The sequence below is a fragment of the Ahaetulla prasina genome, chromosome 4 (assembly GCF_028640845.1).
Source record: "Ahaetulla prasina isolate Xishuangbanna chromosome 4, ASM2864084v1, whole genome shotgun sequence".
NCBI lineage: Eukaryota > Metazoa > Chordata > Lepidosauria > Squamata > Colubridae > Ahaetulla > Ahaetulla prasina.
The window spans coordinates 106595528-106616076 of NC_080542.1; positions in this window are offsets into that span (position 1 = coordinate 106595528).

A 20549-nucleotide genomic window follows, 5' to 3' on the forward strand; every position below is an offset into this window, starting at 1 on the left:
GCACAGAGCTCACAACCAAGGAACCTCTGCTAAAAATTGCTAAAATTCACCTCTGGAACATCTGATTGGGGGTATTCCAGAAGGCCAATCCACCTGCCAATCAACTTTTTTTTATTTTCCTCCCCAAAAACTAAGGTTCATCTTATACTCCGAAAAATGCGGTATGTATGTCCAAAATACATGGGTGAGAGTTTAGAGTGATGTTTAAGACACCATGCCAGAAACTGGGAGACCAAAGTTACTGTCCTCCCTTAGGAGTGAAGCCTGCTAGGTTACCTTGGGCCAGTGACTCTCTCTCAATCTAAGGAAAGAGGAAACCATATCTGATAACTTTTTAAAATCCCCCTTCAGTTTTTCTATACAGCAAAACATTCTGCCCTCCTCCAAAATACAGGTATAATAAAGTTTCAGCTCCCACACTTTCGCTCTCCTCAAAACTTGCACACAGTGTTATGACTTTTTAAAATAATAACTTTGTTTGAAAATGTAAGTGTAGCACGAATCAATTTTGTCTCTTGGCCAATTAACTGTTTTTTATTTTATTTTTTAAAATTAAATTCTTTATGCATTTTTCCTAGCTATTATTTCTTGGTAGTGTTGTAAAACTTCAGGATTATTGAGAATAGTTATAAAGTCCCTTGCTGCCACCCATATTCTTCAGTGTATTCATCAGAATTGTCTCTGAGCTGGGGAATCTATTTAAAAGGCAGGATAAAACACTTTTGATTTACTACATTTAAAAATATACTTTTCCATATTACAAAATAAATATCTACATGAATCAAAAAGGTGCTAAAAGAAATAAAAAACTGATAGATAAGAATCCCTAATATCAAACTCACAGCCCATCAATAACTTAAGCAGAGCAAAATCATTGGAAAAAAATCCGAACAGATGAAAACAAGCTATAAACCTGAAAACACACATCACTGTAGGTCCTGCCACATATCTCCGTGGCCAATAAGGCCCCCCTAATATATGATCTTATTCAGGGGGGCGCCGCGGATCTTATAGGTGTTACGGAGACCTGGTTGGGCACTGAAGGGGGCGTTCCCCTGGTCGAAATGTGCCCACCGGGTTTCCATGCATTCCATCAGCCGAGGGCCCAGGGTAGGGGTGGGGGGGTTGCGGTTGTTATTAAAGAGAGTCTAGAGCCGAGGGAGACCACTGTACCTCAGATTGCTGGGTGTGAATCCCTCTTTGTGAGATGGGGTCATAGGTGTCAGATGGGCTTGCTGGTCACGTACCTGGCTCCTTGCTGCGTGACAGCTGCCCTGCCTGAGCTCCTGGAGGTGCTTGCCGGGGTGGCAGTGGAGACCCCCAGACTTTTAGTCATGGGGGACTTTAACTTGCCATCTGCCGGCGCGTCATCGACAGTGGCTCGGGAGTTCATGGCTTCCATGACGGCCTTGGACCTGACTCAAGTAGTGGATGGCCCCACTCACATCGGGGGTGGCACTCTGGACCTTATTTTTATCTCTGGTCAGTGGTTGAAGGATCTGGATTTGAGAGATGTAGTCATAGAACCTTTGTCATGGTCAGATCACTCTCTCCTTCGCCTGGACTTTCTGACCGCCACTCACCACCGCAGGGAGACGGAACCACAACGTTGGTTCCGTCCCAGGCGCCTGATGGACCCGGAGAGGTTCCGGACGGAGCTTGGGCCACTTCCTGAGGGTCTGGCTCACGGCACGGCAGAGGAACTAGCCGCAGCCTGGCAACGGGCTGCGGCTGGGGCTTTAGACCGTGTCGTGCCTCTGCGGCCTCTGACCCGGCGCAGATCCCAACCGGCTCCTTGGTTCTCCGAGGAGCTGAGGGGGATGAAACGCCGGAGAAGACGCCTAGAGAGCTCCTGGAGGTCTAGCCGTTTAGAGGCTGATCGGACACTAGTTAGGTCCTATACTAGGACCTACCTAGTGGCACTGAGGGAAGCGAGGCGTCGGCTCGCCTCCTCCCTCATTGCGTCGGCAGATAACCGCCCAGCCGCCCTGTTTCGGGTGACCCGTTCCCTCCTTCACCAGGGGGAGCGGGATGACCCGTTGCAGGGACGTGCTGAGGAGTTTAACGGTTATCTATACGATAAAATCGTTCAGCTTCGAGACGGTTTAGACCAAACTTGCGGCGATTCAGATGAGGCGTCTGAGGGTGGTCTTGGTGATATTTTCTGGGATGAGTTTGACCCTGTGGCTCCGAGGACATGGACAGGTTGCTGGGTAGGCTGAATGCCACCACGTGTTTACTGGACCCGTGCCTCCTGGTTGGTGCTGGCCACTCAGGAGGTGACACGAGGCTGGCTCAGGCGATTCTGAGTGCCTCCTTGTTGGAGGAGTCTTTCCGGCCGCCTTGAAAGAGGCGGTGGTGAGGCCCTCCTCAAGAAGCCTCCTGGACCCGGCTGTTTTAGGTAATTATCGTCCGGTCTCCAACCCGCTTGGCGAAGGTTGTAGAGAGTATGGTGGCATATCAGTTTCCCCTGCACCTGGATGAAGCTGTCTATCTGGACCCGTTCCAGTCCGGTTTCCGGCCCGGTTACAGCACGGAGACGGCTTTGGTCGCGTTGATGGATGATCTCTGGAGGGCCAGGGATAGGGGTTGTTCCTCTGTCCTGGTCCTATTAGACCTCTCAGCGGCTTTCGATACCATCGACCATGGTATCCTGCTGCGCGGTTAGAGGATTGGGAGTGGGAGGCACCGTTTATCGGTGGTTCTCCTCCTATCTCTCCGACCGGTCGCAGACGGGGTTGACGGGGGGCAGAGGCCGCCCCGGGGGCGCCCCACTTGTGGGGTGCCGCAGGGGTCGATTCTCTCGCCCCTTCTGTTCAACATCTACATAAAGCCGCTGGGTGAGATCATCAGTGGCTTCGGTGTGAGGTACCAGCTGTCGCTGATGACACCCAGCTGTACTTTTCACACGGGCCACCCCAATGAAGCTATCGAAGTGCTGTCCCGGTGTTTGGAAGCCGACGGGTCTGGATGGGGAGAAACAGGCTCAAGCTCAATCCTTCCAAGACAGAGTGGCTGTGGATGCGGCATCCCGGTACAGTCAGCTGAGTCCTCGGCTGACTGTTGGGGCGAGTCATTGGCCCCGATGGAGAGGGTGCGCAATCTGGGCGTTCTCCTGGATGAGCGGCTGTCTTTTGAAGACCATTTGGCCGTCTCCGGAGAGCTTTCCACCAGGTTCGCCTGGTGCGCCAGTTGCGCCTTTCTAGACCGGGATGCCTTATGCACGGTCACTCACGCCTCGTGACGTCTCACCTGGATTACTGCAATGCTCTCTACATGGGGCTCCCTTGAGGGGCATCCGGAGGCTTCAGTTAGTCAGAATGCGGCTGCGCGGGTGATAGAGAGAGCCCCTCGTGGCTCCCGTGTGACACCTCTCCTGCGCAGACTGCACTGGCTACCTGTGGCCTTCCGGGTGCGCTTCAAGGTGTTGGTGACAATCTTTAAAGCGCTCCATGGCATAGGGCCGGGTTATTTACGGGACCGCCTACTGCTACCAAATACCTCTCACCGACCCATGCGCTCTCACAGAGAGGGACTCCTCAGGGTGCCGTCAGCTAGGCAGTGCCGTCTGGCGACACCAGGAAGGGCCTTCTCTGTGGGGCTCCCACCCTCTGGAACGAACTCCTCCAGGACTACGTCAACTTCCGGATCTCCGAACCTTTCGTCATGAGCTTAAAACATACTTATTCATCTGCGGGACTGGATTAGGTTTTTTAAAGTAATTGGTTTTAAGGGGTTTTTTATTATTTATACTGTTTTAATGATTTGGGCTTTAGAATAAGTTTTTTTAATTGTCGTTTTAATCTGTATTTATATGTGTTTTAACTGCCTGTAAACCGCCCTGAGTCCTTAGGGAGATAGGGCGGTATATAAATATGATAAATAATAATAAAATAATAATAATAATAATAATCTCATCAACCAGATGTGGTTTATATTGATGGCAGTTCCTGGAACAAGGGGGAAAACAAGCTTCAGATTAAATATCATGCCTTTTAAGAGTTTCCTTGTAAAGTAAAATTGCAATCTGAATTTAGAACTTGTAAGAAGAAAGCAAAGCTTTAATTTCCTTGCTTCATTCCTGTCCTGTCACATTTTTATTTGCCAAATGCATCCATTCATTCATTTATTCATACTCCAGTGCAGATGCAAAAAAAGGCAAAAAAGTTTATAGCCTTCCCCGCCCTCCATGGATCATGTTCAGGATTGGATCCCTCTTGCTGGCAATGTTAAGTTTCAGAGAATATTATCATTTATTTATTCATGTATTTATTTGCAAAATATCTATCCTGGCAAAAATAGAAAATCTTTGGTTAGGAACGATGACAGCAGTTACCATCATCATTAAAACACAGCCACTGCAAACATTCAGCAAAGGATAACATCAACACTTTAATTTTAAGAAAAATTAAAAATCCCCCAGTATCCAAGATGCTTTAATGGATTTAAAAACACAGGTTTTTCAGTATTAAAAGGCTTCTGGGGAAAAAAGCATTCATTTCATGTTCCTAGCTTGTTATTTGTAGTCCTCTATGCAATGGGTATTAATGGGTATTTGTCTTATAGTCACCCATGTGGTAGAGCTACCTAGAAAAAGAGTTTTAAAGATGGTCTTTGAGGTGCTTTAAAGCTTAAAAACCACAGCTACTAGAATTTTCTTTTCCTAAAAATGAAAGACTTCCTCAAAAGTTGATCACATGAGGCTTTTCCCCTGCACTAGATAAAAACATAGATTAAATTTATTCAGTTTAATTTAAATCTATGCAGTCGTTCATTAGTAGGTTTCAATTTCAGCCACTACTGGTTTGCTTGTGGGTGTGCGTGCGCTCGCACGTGCACACAATGCTTCTGTGCATGAGCAGAAGCTTCTTCACATGCACAGGTGAATGGCAGAGCCTCCTGCCCCCGCCGCTACTAGTTCGCCGGATGCAGGGTGAACTGGTAGCAACCCACCATTGCAGTGGTGGGATTCAAATAATTTAACAACCAGTTCTCTGCCCTAATGACAGGCTGGGTAGGGGAGACTAGGTGGTCATATGGCTGTGGCAGGGTGGGCTAGACACAGGACTCGTGTGGTGCTAAGGATGGACTTCCTTGAGACCCTCTCTCTCTCTCATTATACAGGTAATCCTCCAGTTACAAATGTAATAGAGCCTGCCAATTACATTTGTAATCTGTGGATTCGTTCAATTGAATCACATTAAATGAACTTGTTCACTCCATGCTTTCCCGATGCATTTGTTAATCGAATGCGCTCGTCTTTAAATGCACATGAGGTATCTCAGGCTGGGGAAGAGCATTCAGAGCCTAGTGCTAGAGCAGACCATCCAAGGCCTCCCCCAATCCACTGAGATACCTCATGCTCCCCTGAGGTCCCCACAATTGCTTCCCCCCATCCTGCCCTGCTGGGTCTCTACAGACTGGGCCTGCTTTGCTAGCATCTCAGATTCCAATTTCTCCTCCCCACCCCATTTCCCATGGATTACTTACTTTTTGAAGATCTCCAGAGATCTGGAAGAGGCTGACTCACTGGCAGAGAAGCCAAAGTATTTTATTCAGATAATGGCAAAGCCATAAGAACATGAAATCTAAGGAAAATTATTTTTCCCAGCTTGGTGAAGGGAGGGAGCCCTTGGAAAAGGCCCTTCTTCTGGGTTCCACCAGCTGTATCTCCCTTGGGGGTGGCACCCACAACATTCCCTGACTTCCTGCTTTGATGGGTCAGGTAGATGTGACCGGCAAGAGACGGTCCTTCAGATGACCTGGTCCCAAGCCATGAAGGGCTTTAAAGGTGACAACCAGCACATTGAATTGCACCTAGAAGCAAATTGGCAACCGATGCAGCTCCCGCAGGAGAGGTGATACATGTGACACCAGGGTCTTCACAAAACCATGCGGGCCACTGCATTTTGCACTAACTGGAGTTTCCTGATGCTCTTCAAGGGCAGCCCTATATAGAGAGTGTTGCAATAGTCAAGACGGGAAGTGACTAGGACATGAATGACTGTGAGTAGGGACTGTTGGTCCAGGAAAGGGCGTAACTGGCACATAACCTTCAGTTGTGCAAAGGCCATGACCTCCACTTGCTCTTCAAGCAGGAGTCGTGAGTCCATGAAAGCCCTAAATCATGCATAGGGTCTGTTTGAGGTAGTGCCACCCCATCCAAGAGCAAAGGTGGCAATTCTCCCTGAGCCAATGAATCCCAAACCCTAAGCCACTCGGTCTTGCAAGGGTTTAGTTTCAACCTGTTGCTCCCCATCCAGCCCCTAACAGCCTCTAGGCCAGGGGTCTGCAACACTCAAAGAGCCATTTGGATCTGTTTCCCCCAGAAAAGAAACCACCAGGAGCCACAAAATCTGAATGGCCATGGCCAACTCAGTGACACTCATTCCCATCCAGTCACATGATCCCCCAGCCACAGCTGTCTTTTCTGTGGGAAACGGGTCTCTCTCTCTCTCTCTCTCATCTCTCTCTCTCATCTCTCTCCCTCTCTCCCTCTCTCATCTCTCTCTCATCTCTCTCCCCCCCCTCTCTCTTTCTCTCTCTCTCTCTCTCGTGTGTGTTCCCTCTTGAACCATTTCCAAAAAACAGGCAAGGGTTGGATTTTTTGTTTTGCTGATATTGTTCTTTCTCCTTTGGATGCTTTTTACCATATGATTTAAATCAAGTCATTTCAAGTTCCCAGATAAATGAAACTCTTTTGTCCCCCTGCTGGGGCTTCCTGACGCCACCGTTGGCTGGCCCTGCACATAGCCCTCCCCTCCCAGTCATTCCTCTCCTGAGAAGGTAAGGGCGGTGGTGGCGAATGGAGACTCGCTTCATATTCCATAGCAGGAGCAAAGGAGCCCTGTACTTGCCTCTTCTTCTGGCCATTGTTGGTGCTGCGTGCACCTCGGTCATTCAGGGAGACTTTCTCTCTGCCCCGAGACATTGGTTGTGCCTGGCTGTCGCTGACACTGGTGCTCTTGCTGCCCCCATGGCCTGCTCACTGCTTTTGCAGCGCCTTGCGCAGCGCACTTAAATTTAGCGTACTTCACAATGGGGGAGACTGCATCCCCTGCTCCTCCTGGAGCCTATTATGACATGGACCATTGGTTGTTCAGGGAGATGCACGATTTTCTCTCCGCCATGAGACAGTAGCTCAACCCGGCTGCAGCCGCTGCTCCATTTTGTTGTCATTTCCTGAGTTCATTGAATTAACTCTGATAATTAAGTGAACATGATATTTAACAATTATGCCTGTTGTTCTGAGGAGGCAGTGACTACAGCAGATTGTGCAAAAATATGTGTTCCAAAGATGGGTTTAAATATATATTATATGAATCTATCAATTAATAAATGAAATATGAATTTCAGAACTAAGGTATAGATGCACTGTGACCCACCCATGTTTCTACGTTAAAAAGATATTATCTCTAATTTTGCCATTATAAAATTTATAGTGAGACTTCTATAAAAATTCTACTGGCGTAGACTACAGGTAGCGCTTGACTTATGACTATAGTGGAGCCTGTTTCTTTGTCAAAACCTGATTGTTAGCTAATTGATTTCCTAGGCATTGTAGTACCTGTTCTATTGTACTGAAGCTCAGATAAAGATAAAACATACTTTACCATAGATCAAGTATTGAAAGATCCCCAAATCCTGATTTTAAAATAGATCCCTTGTCAACTCAAAAATGAAGTGATTAGTGAGGGAAAAGCCATGCTTCCTAGGTTCCACAAGAGGGCAGTGTTTAATGGAGATGACCTGGAGTGCATTCAGTTTGCTGAATGTATTGGGCAGACAGAAACAATTGGTCTTCAGCTATCCAGGCTATATATCATAGAGTTCCTCTATAGAGGGTCCACTTTCCTGTAGTTTCTATTTCTTAGTTCTAATTTTAAGTGTCCAATGCAACTGAGAAATGTATCAAAGGCCTATTTGATGCAGGCACTTCAATACTTGAAGACAATTTTCAAGACTTACTGAACCCTTAATCAGTGGTTCCCCCCTAAACTCACAGTATTATAATAATAATAATAATAATAATAATAACAACAGAGTTGGAAGGGACCTTGGAGGCCTTCTAGTCCAACCCCCTGCCCAGGCAGGAAACCCTACATCATCTCAGACAGATGGTTATCCAACATTTTCTTAAAAATTTCCAGTGTTGGAGCATTCACAACTTCTGCAGGCAAGTCGTTCCACTTATTAATTGTTCTAACTGTCAGGAAATTTCTCCTTAGTTCTAAGTTGCTTCTTTCCTTGATCAGTTTCCACCCATTGCTTCTTGTTCTACCCTCAGGTGCTTTGGAGAACAGCCCAACTCCCACTTCTCTGTGGCAGCCCCTGAGATATTGGAACACTGCTATCATGTCTCCCCTAGTCCTTCTTTTCATTAAACTAGACATACCCAGTTCCTGCAATTGTTCTTCATATGTTTTAGCCTCCAGTCCCCTAATCATCTTTGTTGCTCTTCTCTGCACTCTTTCTAGAGTCTCAGCATCTTTTTTACATCATGGCGACCAAAACTGAATGCAGTATTCCAAGTGTGGCCTTACCAAGGCATTATAAAGTGGCACTAACACTTCACGTGATCTTGATTCTATCCCTCTGTTTATACAGCCCAGAATTGTGTTGGCCTTTTTGGCAGCTGCTGGCTCATATCTAAATGGTTGTCCACTAGGACTCCAAGATCCCTCTCACAGGTACTACTATTGAGCAAGGTACCACATATACGGTACCTGTGCATTTTGTTTTTTTTGCCTAAATGTAGAACCTTACTTTTTTCACTGTTGAATTTCATTTTGTTAGATAGCGCCCAATGTTCAAGTCTGTCAAGATCTTTCTGTAATTTGAGCCTATCTTCTGGAGTGTTGGCTATTCCTGCCAGCTTGGTGTCATCTGCAAATTTGATGAGTTCCCCATCTATCCCCTCGTCCAAGTCATTGATGAAGATGTTGAAGAGTACTGGGCCTAAAACAGAGCCTTGGGGTACTCCACTGCATACTTCCCTCCATGTGGATGTAGTTCCGTTGAGGACTACACGTTGAGTGCGGTTGGTCAGCCAGTTACGGATCCATCTGGTGGTGGTGCTGTCTAACCCACATTTTTCACCCAAATATTATTATTATTATAAGTATTATTCACCCAAAGCAGAGCAAATGGGATTTCATTAGGAGAGCTGAAATTACTTGCTTAATTTTATAGGCATTTTACAATTTTACTTTTGTTTCTTTCTTTTTTAATCCAATTTTATTTGAGACTTTCAAAATTTCTTCTCTCAGATGTGATGCCGTGGATCTGTTTTGCTGAGATAAAAGATTTTTAGTCCCTTTGAGCCATAAGAGGTCAGTGTTGTGTGAGAAAAGCTTCAGATCTAAAAAAACTGTCTTTGAGGCTGTGCTGCTCTTTCAAAGATCAAAAGCTCTAATTTTCTGTGGCTATTAAGACCCCAGACATCTATATAGCCTGAGGCTTTTAATCAAACAACTCTATTTTAGTCAGACAATTTTAAGTAACTCTAGACAATGTATAAAGATAATGGTCAACATTGCCATTTGGACAAAATTATTGCCAGCAGCACAGATAAGATATTTCCTTCAAAGACTCAGTTTTACTTGTTCCAGCTTATACACACTTTATAGCAGGGATTTTATTGATACGTTGTATCTGGAAATTTTTGCATTCTTATATGTATTGCACTTTTGCTAGATAATTTCTGTAACTGAAAAATAAAGAGCATACTTATTAATGTTTGTACAATATTGGCTTTTAAAGATGTCACCTCTGTTCGTTGTCTTCTTTTGAGTCTACCAAACAAAATGTATAGCAGACCATACGGAGCATGAAAGACTTAGGGATAACTCTATGTGATTCTTCTTCTTCATTGCAATCCCATTTGCCCCACTATTGCTTTGAACAAGTGAAATAGCACAAGAAAAGATGAAATAACATTCTTGGTGGGGTGGGGGGTTAAAGGGAGGAAAAATGCAAAAAGAAGCACCTTATGTACTGTACATGTGTCATGATGTCGCATAAAAGCACAAACAGGGTAGAGCATGTGGTGGGGTGTCACATCAATGCTCCTTTCATTAGAAAGAGCCGGTACAGTTATACTCCACTTTGTATCAAGGCTGCAGCTGTGGAGCTGATCAATAGTATTAAGTATCTGGGGGTGCAGATAACTGACTTGGTGTCTTCATACATTATCTTTAGTGAAGCGTGCAAACCAGCATTTGCATTTCCTTCGTCATATGAGGAGAGCATGTTTTTTTCCTTCTGTCCTGGCTACTTTTTACAGAGGCACGATTGAGAGTGTTTTAACAAACTGCATCACTGTTTGGTTCAGTGGTAGCAGTGTCTCAGATAGAAGGTCCATACAGAGAGTGGTAAGGACAGCTGAGAAGATTATAGGAAGCTCGCTTCCCATTATTCAGGATACTGCTTATAAGAGCTATGTGCTTGAAGCATTGTTAGGGACTCCCACACACCAGTGGTAGGTTGCTACTGATTCGGGCAAACTGGTAGCAGCAGCAGCAGGAAGCTCCACCCACCAGCATGGTAGCAAACTAAATTGAAACCCACTACTGCCGCATACCCACTTCACAGCCTGTTTCTGTTGCTCTCCTCTTGGAGGAAGTTTTGAAGTATTTAGAGCAGGACTACCAGATTCTGTAACAGCTTTGTTCCTTATGCCATCCATCTTGTATACTCGCAGGATTCTTTTTTTCGCCATTCATTCGAACTAGATTGTGATGTTTCTTTATGTCATATATATGCATGTGGATACAGTATATGCATAATGGTTATATTTTGAATGCAATGAAATTTCATTTTAATATATGCTGATTAGTGTGGATTTAAAATGACAATAAAATTTCTATTCTATTCTATTCTATTCTATTCTATTCTATTCTATTCTATTCTATTCTATTCTATTCTATTCTATTCTAATCATTGCCTTATACACTGTAAGCCGCCCTGAGTCTTCGGAGAAGGGCGGGATATAAATGTAATTAAATAAAAAAAATTGTAATGAAAATAGCAAGGTCTTGTGGACGTTGCTCAAAGAAGAACTATGCCAAATTTGATAGTAGTAAGGCAAGGATGGAACCTGGATAAACACATGGAATGTTTTTCACATTGCTCTATATAGGGGGATTTCTCTCTCCATGTGTGCAAAGAAACATTTCAAGTTAAGATTGTTCCCATTCTTAACAATCAGGACACGTCATTCTTCATTAATTAAGATCAACACCTAGGGTTCATACTGGGGTGTTCTTACCATGGGATGTGAGATTGGTAATACCAGAAAGAGAAGGTTTTTTTGTGCCCTCTTTATATATAGATGAACACGTGCCTTCAATTCTTTTCTGCCTACCCATACGCTCCAGCAAAATGGGTTCACTCCAGGTCCCCTCCATTAAATGCTGTCATCCTAGGAAGTGTGTCTTCTCTTTTATGCCCTCTACCCTCATTCTCTGGAACAGCATCCCCTCCATGAGATAATGGGATTCCAGAAAAATTAAAACCTTTATGTTGATGCTCTTGTTTGTTTAAAGCCCCCAACCTATTCTGTTGTTTATTTTATTGTTTATTAGATCATTTTAGTATAGACTGCCTGTTTGATTTAATGATTTTAGCTGTTTTTATAGGACTTTCTTAGTGTTATATACCACTGGAGTCCACTGAAGATGTGGATTAAAACAATTATAATAATAATTAGAACTACTATTTCTATTTTTGTTCCTGGAGCACTATGAACACCAGGAAAAATCCTCTCTTCACTATACCTTTTAACATCACAGGAATCCCGTTAGGCTTTAATAATATTATATTTTATGATTACTTGAAAAGTCATTGAGGTTTGATATTGGAGATGCATTAAATTTCCAGAAAATTTAAGAGGAAAAAAGAAGAAAAGATGATATATATCTTGAATTGTTCAACAAAGGATGCCCATCCTGCCCCAAAGCACTGATTTTTTGTCTACAAGTATTCAAAATGAAGTACTTCATGCATGTCACAGCCACAACTCCTTTGTCACAGAACTAGCCCTTTTATTTTTATTTTTATCATTGTTCCATTTAATTTATGGAAGCTGAATCGATGAAATGTAGCTATATTGCATTAAAATAGCCGAAGTACTGGAACTGAATTTGTAGGAACAATCAATAAACAATGATATAGCAGATTATTTAGATCAAAATGTAGTGTATCATTGTCCTCCACTCTGAGTGATGCAATGGTGGGTTTCAAATTTTTTTACTATCAGTTCTGTGGGTGTGGCTTGATGGACATGGCATAGTGGGCATGGCAGGAGAAGGATACTATAAAATCTTCATTCCCACCCCACTCCAGGGGAGGGTTACTGCATACAAAATTCCCATTTCCTCCTGATCAGGTGGGACTCAGGAGGCAGAGAATAGATGGAGGTGAGGCCAGTCAGAGGTGGTATTTACTGGTTCTCCAAACTACTCAAAATTTCCGCTACCGGTTCTCCAGAACTGGTCAGAACCTGCTGAAACCCAGTTTTGGAGTGGTGGGTACTGTATAAAGGTAAAGATAAAGGTTCCCCTCGCATATACGTGCTAGTTGTTGCTGACTCTAGGGGGCGGTGCTCATCTCCGTTTCAAAGCCGAAGAGGCAGAGCTGTCCGAAGACGTCTCTGTGGTCATGTGGCTGGCATGACTCAACACCAAGGCACACGGAACGCTGTTACCTTCCCCACCAAAGATGGTCCCTATTTTTTCTACTTGCATTTTTACGTGCTTTCGAAACTGCTAGGTTGGCAGAAGCTGGGACAAGTAGTGGGAGCTCACCCCATTACACGGCAGCACTAGGGATTCTAACCTCTGAGCTGCCGACCTTTCGATCGACAAGTTCAACGTCCTAACCCCTGAGCCGCCATATCCTATGTATATACTGTATATAGAATATACTATTATTATATTATATTATATTATATTATATTATATTATATTATATTATATTATATTATATTATATATACTATACTGTATATAGAAGCACAAATCTTCTCATATTCTTTGTTAGGCCAAGAACCATAGGCCTTACAAACCTCATATCGTGTGTGAGTTTCCTTGGCTGAATTCTTGAAATCTACCATAAATGATTTTATCCATTTTTATCTGGAGTCATACTTAATGCCAAATCATAAATAATGGTTTCAAACATTGCATTGAATCAAACCATATAAACTACATTATGACTTAGTATTATGCATTAATTCAGACTATAAAAAGGCTTTAATAGTAGACTGGAATTTGCATGATTAGCTTTGAAATAGTGAGTAGTAGATTGGAGAGAAACTGAACATCTGAATAGTAACTTAATTTATAGTGCCACTGACATTATTTACATTTCTAAGGTTAAATTAATCAATTAATAATTCATGGAACAATATTAATGGACTAACATAGCTTCAAAATTAAAGATAATAATAAAAGGACAAAAATCTAAAATTTTAACTATATTTTTATATTTTCCTTTCTTTTGTCCAAACAAATAAAAAAACTAATCCTCCAGTAATTCAGATGTTGTAAATAACATGTATCAACAATTACTACTGCATTTAATCATTCTTTTATCTATCCAAAAGCCTGAAAAATCCACAATTCTTGATATCTTAGTAAATTTCAAATATAAGTAAGGAAAACACAGGAGTCCTTAATGCACAGCAGTGGACCTAAAGATACACTAATTAACCTCAGATATAATACCAGCATAAGGACAAACTATATGAGTTAATGTTCCAACTCCTGGGTTGTATATCAGATTGCAAGGTTGTTATTACCAAACCTTATTAAGCAGTCACTGAGCTGTGTAATACAAACATGACAACAAGCTAATTTCATGTTGTTTAAAATGGCTCTTCATTGGTTTATAGTAAGGGAACATTCAAACTTGTTTGTTTAGAGATCCTGTAAATAATTAATAAAAAGTTCCTTCTGGTTCTGAGATGGTGTATGTCAGTGTTGGTGAACCTTTTTGGCCCAGTGCTGAAACAGGAGGGTGCACACGCATGGGAGCATCAGAAACCGGAAAAGCAGATTCCTGGCATGCATGCATGGGAGCACTGGAAATCAGAAGAGCAGTTCCCTGGCATGCATGTGCATGCTGGGAAGCTGAGCTTCCGGTTTCTGCCATGCACACCTGGTATTCCGGTTTCTGGTGCACGCATGCATGCCAACCAGCTGCTCTTTGCATGTATGTTTCCTGGCATGTACGTATGTGCACCAGGGAGCTGGTCTTCTGGTGTCCGGCCTTCACGTGAAGACCAGCTGGCCAGTGTGCTTGTATGTGCTGGAACCCGGAAGAGCAATGTGTGACAGCTGGCATGTCTGGAGAGATCGTTCTGAGTGCCACTTCTAGCATGCATGCCATAGGTTCACCATCACTGGTATATGTGAGTGACTTGGAAGACAGAGGGGAGAGGGAGAGATGCTGCCTAGACAATCTTTGGATAAAGCGTGATAGGCAAAGAAAGAAACTCAGAAAGATCTTTCCTATTCAATCAAGCTGTAAAAAAGAAACAATGGGAGAATTGTACTTTCAAATTGGCAAGACTATGTCAGCCTTCCCAGGCAGATTGGTAAGCTTAAGAATACATTAACAGAATTTTGCAAATCTAAAAATACAAATCTCTCACCATCTCTTTTTACAGCCTGAGAAATTAGTCGAATCTCTTTCTCTTCCCATTATGTAGCTGTGGGCTTTCCCAATTTATCTGGTTGTTCCCTAGGCAGCATCTCTTCCCTCCTCTATTCCAAGGACATACCCACATACACAACAATAAAAAAGAGGATGGTAGCTTAGGAGTCAAAGGATAGTTCTATATATTAGCCAATTACTAGAAATACAAATGCTGCCTATTCTGATGGGAACTGATTTACAAAGTGTTTTATTTTAAAAAATCAAACACATATAAATATATTCTTTAATTCATATTTTATTACAAATAAATCTTGCTTTACTCATATTCAGAAAGGGTTGCATTGCTCAAGTGTTGAGAAGTCATTACACTTCTATGCAATAAAACAAAGTAGAAAGATGCTGGCAACTCATTCTATATTGAATGAAATACAGTATCTGGGGGGCACATAGTGAAAAATAGAAAAAAATTCCTAACCTCTATAGCACATGTATCAAACTCGTGGCATCACATTGCCATCACATAACATTTTGCTACGTTTTTCTCATTTGTGGAGTTAGGGTAGGCGTGGTCTGCATGTGATGATTCTGGCCTGTGGCCTGCCAATTCGAAATCCTTATAGTATGTCTTATACCAGTGATGGCTAATCTTTTCTGGACCGAATGCCCAAAGCACACGCGCCCGAACCCCCCAAATGCAATGTGTGTGTGGCCTCCACACATGCATCCATGCATCCCACATGTGCCCCTCCCACTGTGCATGCGCATGCGGCCCCTTGCATACGTGCACAGCTGCATGCAACCCGCCCCACGTGTGCATGGCAGACACCCGAAGACCAGCTGGCCAATGGGAGGCGCGCACTTGTGTGTGGCAGAGCTGAACTGGGGTGACGGCTTGCGTGCCCACAGAGAGGGCGCTGCGTGCCACCTCTGGCATGCATGGCATAGGTTCACCAGCACTGCCTTATACTATATGCAAAAGTAATGGATCATAGTGCATCTAATAGCTGCAGCAAAATAATTGTTGCCTTCAGGGAAAGTTTAGGATCTAAAACTTACTAAAAGCTTGCATGCCAAACCCTTATGACCAGAAGCACATTGTTTCATAATATTGGTCTTAATCTATAATTACTTCTCCTCTGATCTTCTTAATTTTGCAAATGAGGGTTAAGGTTAGAGCAAATAAAGAAGAAGCAACAAACAGGCTAGGCACTTTTTTTTCTTCACTATATTGAAATGAACATGCTTTGATTTAAGGTCACAGATGTAACTTTCAATCCCATTTTTCTCCACATGAAATTTTTACAGTTGGAAAGATTCCTTTTATTACTTTTAGTTTAAAATCTACATGATTCTTTTTTCAGAATGGATATCTCAAAATGGGGTGGTCGTGGCATTAAAATCAGTCAAGATGGCAATTGCAATCTTTGTGGCTTTGTCTGCAACAGCCTGCAGGATCATCTTTATTTCCTCTTTAATTATACTTGAATTTCACCGAATTCCCATAGCCATTTTTAGAAAAGAAAAATCGTCAGTGGCTACTATACTGCGATTTTGTATATCCAGATTAAAAAAGATAATTTGATATTTATAATGAGCATTATAGAAATCCAGAAATGGGTGGCAAAGCACAATTTCATAATTTTTTAAAATTAGTTTACAATATAAAATACAAAAGAAAGTATTGAGAGAGAATGGTGTAGGGAAAAGGGAAAAAAGAAAGAAAAGGTATTGACCTCCAACTCCCTTTGATACAGTAAATGAGTAATAGCATCAAACATAAACTTTTTATTTTTACATAGTAGCACAAACTAGCCATTTCTATAACAACAAGCCTATCTAATCAGTGAAACCCAAAATCAAAAGTTTCATCCCCCCCCACCCCACATCTCAAGCATAAAGGCCAGAAGTGATTTCCAAGTAGAAACAAAAGCAATTGTGTCTTTTTCTTTAATCAAAGCACTCAATTTAGCCATCTCTGGTAACACCATCAACATTTGCAGCCCATAAGTCTTTTTCCATTAAACCCAAAAGAAGGCACAGTTTCATCCAGATGTCTTCTGGCAGTGAGTCTACAACAAGTTGGCATAACCAGTTTGGCGTGGCCAGCATACCACTGCCAGCTCACCACCCCCAAGTCGCCTATACCAACTCACCCCCAAGTCACTACAGGAAAATTCCACAGGGCCAACTCTCCATGCGGATAACTTGCTGCGGTCATCCGGAGAGACCCAGCTGGGTGCATGAGTGAGTGGGCAAAATGCAGAGTGGTGGTGGCACCTGAGGGGCTTCCCATTTTCATACCCCCTGCCACTGGTGCCAAGTTCTAGGCTGAAGAGGCTGAGGACATTGGCTGTAGTGGTGGGCAGGGTGGGTGCAACAGTGGTGGCCAAGTGGTGCCTCATTTTCACACTCCCTGCCACTACCTCCTCCTCCCCCACCCACCCTGCCCAGTACCATTGCTCACCCTGGTCTTTTTGGCCTTGATCTTGGCAGCGATGGTACCAAGGGGTGTGAAAATGGGAAGCTCCTGACCACTGATACCACTCTGCGCTCTGCTCACCAGTTCACTCACCTGCCCACTTAGCTCTCCTTTTGACTGCCCACAGCGAATTGTCCCTGTGATGAGTTAGCCCTGCGGAGCTGTCCCGTGGCAACTTGGCAGCAGTGAATTGGCAGAGGTGAATTGGCAATGGCAAGCTGGTGGTGGTGAGCTGGCTGTGCCACATTAACCATGTCACATTGTCCCATTCCATCTGACTGCCACATGGTTTCAAAATATTCATTGTGCCCGTAGATGCAGAGAAAATGCAGAGAAGTTTGGGATTCCTGATTGCCCTTAAATCATACTTATTTTAGTAATATCTATGGCATTTAAAAGCTTTAGGTCAATGAAATTACCTAGTAAACCACTAGGCTTTGAGTAATAATTTTCATTCTTGAATTCTTTTTTCACATACAAGAATCTGCAAGTGACAAAACACACATTGCAATGTTATGATGGAAACTCTGTCCCTTATATACATTTATATGACACTTTCATGCAAGTATGAAAGAATAGAGCTCGTATTATGACATCACAATTTGCATTTTGTCTTCTGTCATTTATTTTCATGATTGTGAATGTACATTTGTTTCTTCTTCTTCTTCTTCCTCCTCCTCCTCCCATTATACCATTCTATATATTTCTGTTTAAGCCTATCTTGCCATTTTCATTACTCTCATTGGAGATATACTATACTAATCTTTCACAAACATCTAAAGTTCAAGGATGTCAATATATATCATGAACAAAACATTTTTGTATGTTTGATTAACAGCTGTCATATTAGCTGTCATGCTAATCATATACTCAATTCAATAATTAATTTTCCTGTGTTGAAGCATCTTTGCAAACATAGTAATTATCAAGCCCCACAAAGATTCCCACAAGATCAAGAAGCAAGAATTACAGAGTCTTGACTAAGGTATATTTAATGCTGGTCTTGGGGGAAGATGCAGAATACTGGAAAGTACAACAGGAATTTCCAATTCTCATTTATACTGTTTGTCAAGACAGTCTTTTTGAATGATTTCAAATGCTTCTTCCTCAGTTTCACTTGGCTGTTAGACTTTTATAAGATAAACTACCACCTTCTATCGCTTGATCATCTTGCCCATTTACTTTCTACCCTTCCTGTTTCAGTAAGCATTGCATCATTTTTCTAAATAGGGAAATTTCTTTGTGGGAGAGTGAAAAGTCTGGTAGCAATGGAGAAAACTTGAGTTTCATCTGCGGTAATTGTGATGGGTATTGCATGAAGGAGAAAAAATTCACAATGGATAGGCTGAGAAGGGATGAAATGCAGATATACCAAGTAGTAAGTTAATTTGCATGTTAGTTGAAACATGAACTCTTTTTTATTGTTATGTCCCTTTAAAATTAGGAAATCGTTTGAATCTTCAAGTGTCTTCCAATTTTGTATGTAGGTTGGTAATTAACTATGGTAAAGTCTGTTCATGTGAAATTAAGGATGAAATCATGTCTTCTGCTTGCTTGTTGGTGTTCATGAATGCCTTTTGTTAGTCTTCTGCCTGTTTGACTATTGTTGCCCTTAAATTGGATGTTGTATACCTCTCCGATTTTTTCTTCTGGGATTGCTGGGTCTATTGTTTTACTTAGGATGTTTTGGAGAACTTAGTTGATTTGTGTGCTATAGTGATGCCACATAGTTGTAATAGTCTGTTGATGGTTTCTGAGATGTTTCAATTTATGACAGTGTTATCCTTTCAACTGCTTGTTTTGGTTGTGCTATATTGGGTTGAGTGCTCAAGCACTCAACCCAATATAACATTTTTCATGAAGCAGCCTAAATATTATGGGTAAAATTGTACAGAAACCACCGATAGCCTGCAGGTAGCCCTCAACTTACAATCTCAATTGACCCCAAAGTTTATATTGCTAAGTGAGACATATGTTAAGTGAATTTTGCTTCATTTTACAATCTTTTTTGCCACAGTTGTTAAGTGAATCACTATAGTTAAGTTAGTAACATGTTTGTTAAGTTAATCTTGCTTTTCCATTGACTTTGCTTGACAGAAAATCACAAAAGGTGATCACATGACCTTGGAACATTGCAACCATCGTAAGTATGAATCAGTTGTCAAGCATCTGAATTTTGATCATATTACCATGGGAATGCTGCAACAGTTGTAAATGTGAAAAATAGTCATATGTCTCTTTTTTCAATCATGTTGTAATTTTGAACTGTCTCTAAATGAACTATTGTGGGTTGAGGACTACCCAAATTATAGCTAAATGACATCAACTCTGACAGACAGTAATCAACAGCTTAATCAAGGAAACACCAAGACCATTCCCATCAATATTGACAAGGCAAGTCATTAGTATATTAGAGCCGTGGAGCTGCAGTATTGCACTGTTCACTGCCAGGAGTTTGAATTTTACTGGCCCAAGGTTGACTTAGCCTTCCATTCTTCTGAGGTTGGTAAAATGAGGACCCAGATTGTTGGAGACAATATAATGACTCTGTAAACCACTTAGTGAGAGCTGTAAAGCACTATGAAGCAGTATTGTATTTCTATAGAAAATGAGAGCAAATTCTACTTCCCATTAACACTGACGATGTTACGTAGTTTGGTAATAAAACATTTGCAAGAAAATAACCAAGCTCAAAGAGAATTAAGGCCCCACAGTTCAACCCAGAGCTACAAATATTCTTTTCTATCTATTTCTTTGTGATACTACAAACCTACAATGTGTTTTATTAATAGAATACTAATTTGCAAAATGTTTGTGGAATGCCCTAATTAGTCAAATTATTAACAGGAAGTGCTGTGGCTCAATGGCTTAATGATACTGGATATGGTTTCTGCTCTGATGGTTCGAGTCCCAGCACTGCATAGTGATGTGAACTCTTGACATACTCCTCAGCTTTGGCCAATCTAGAAGTTTGAAAGCATGTTACTTGCAAGTAGATAAATAGGTACCACTTTGGTGGGAAAACAAACCGGTGCTTCGTGTGGATGGGCAGAATTCTGCTGGTGATGGGCCTTTCTGGATGCAGTGCCTGTTTGTGAGGTGATTTCAGTGGAGGAAGAAGTGCCTGATGTTGCCGCTGGTTGCTGTGCATCTTTCTTTCTGGTGTGAATCTAGCTCACTCTCTGTGATGCACTATAGATAGTGCACAAGCATGAACAAAACAGGTTAGCAGTCTTAGGCAGCATAAATCTACTATTTTGTATTAGCATTGTAATCTGCAAGCTATTGTTACATTGCCAAATGCTAAGTAAAATAAGTTAGTTAAAGAGAACAATCAGAAATTGAAATTTAATGAAACTGCAGTGGATATTCTCTTCACTTCTTATGGCAGCTGAAAAGTTAATATGGAA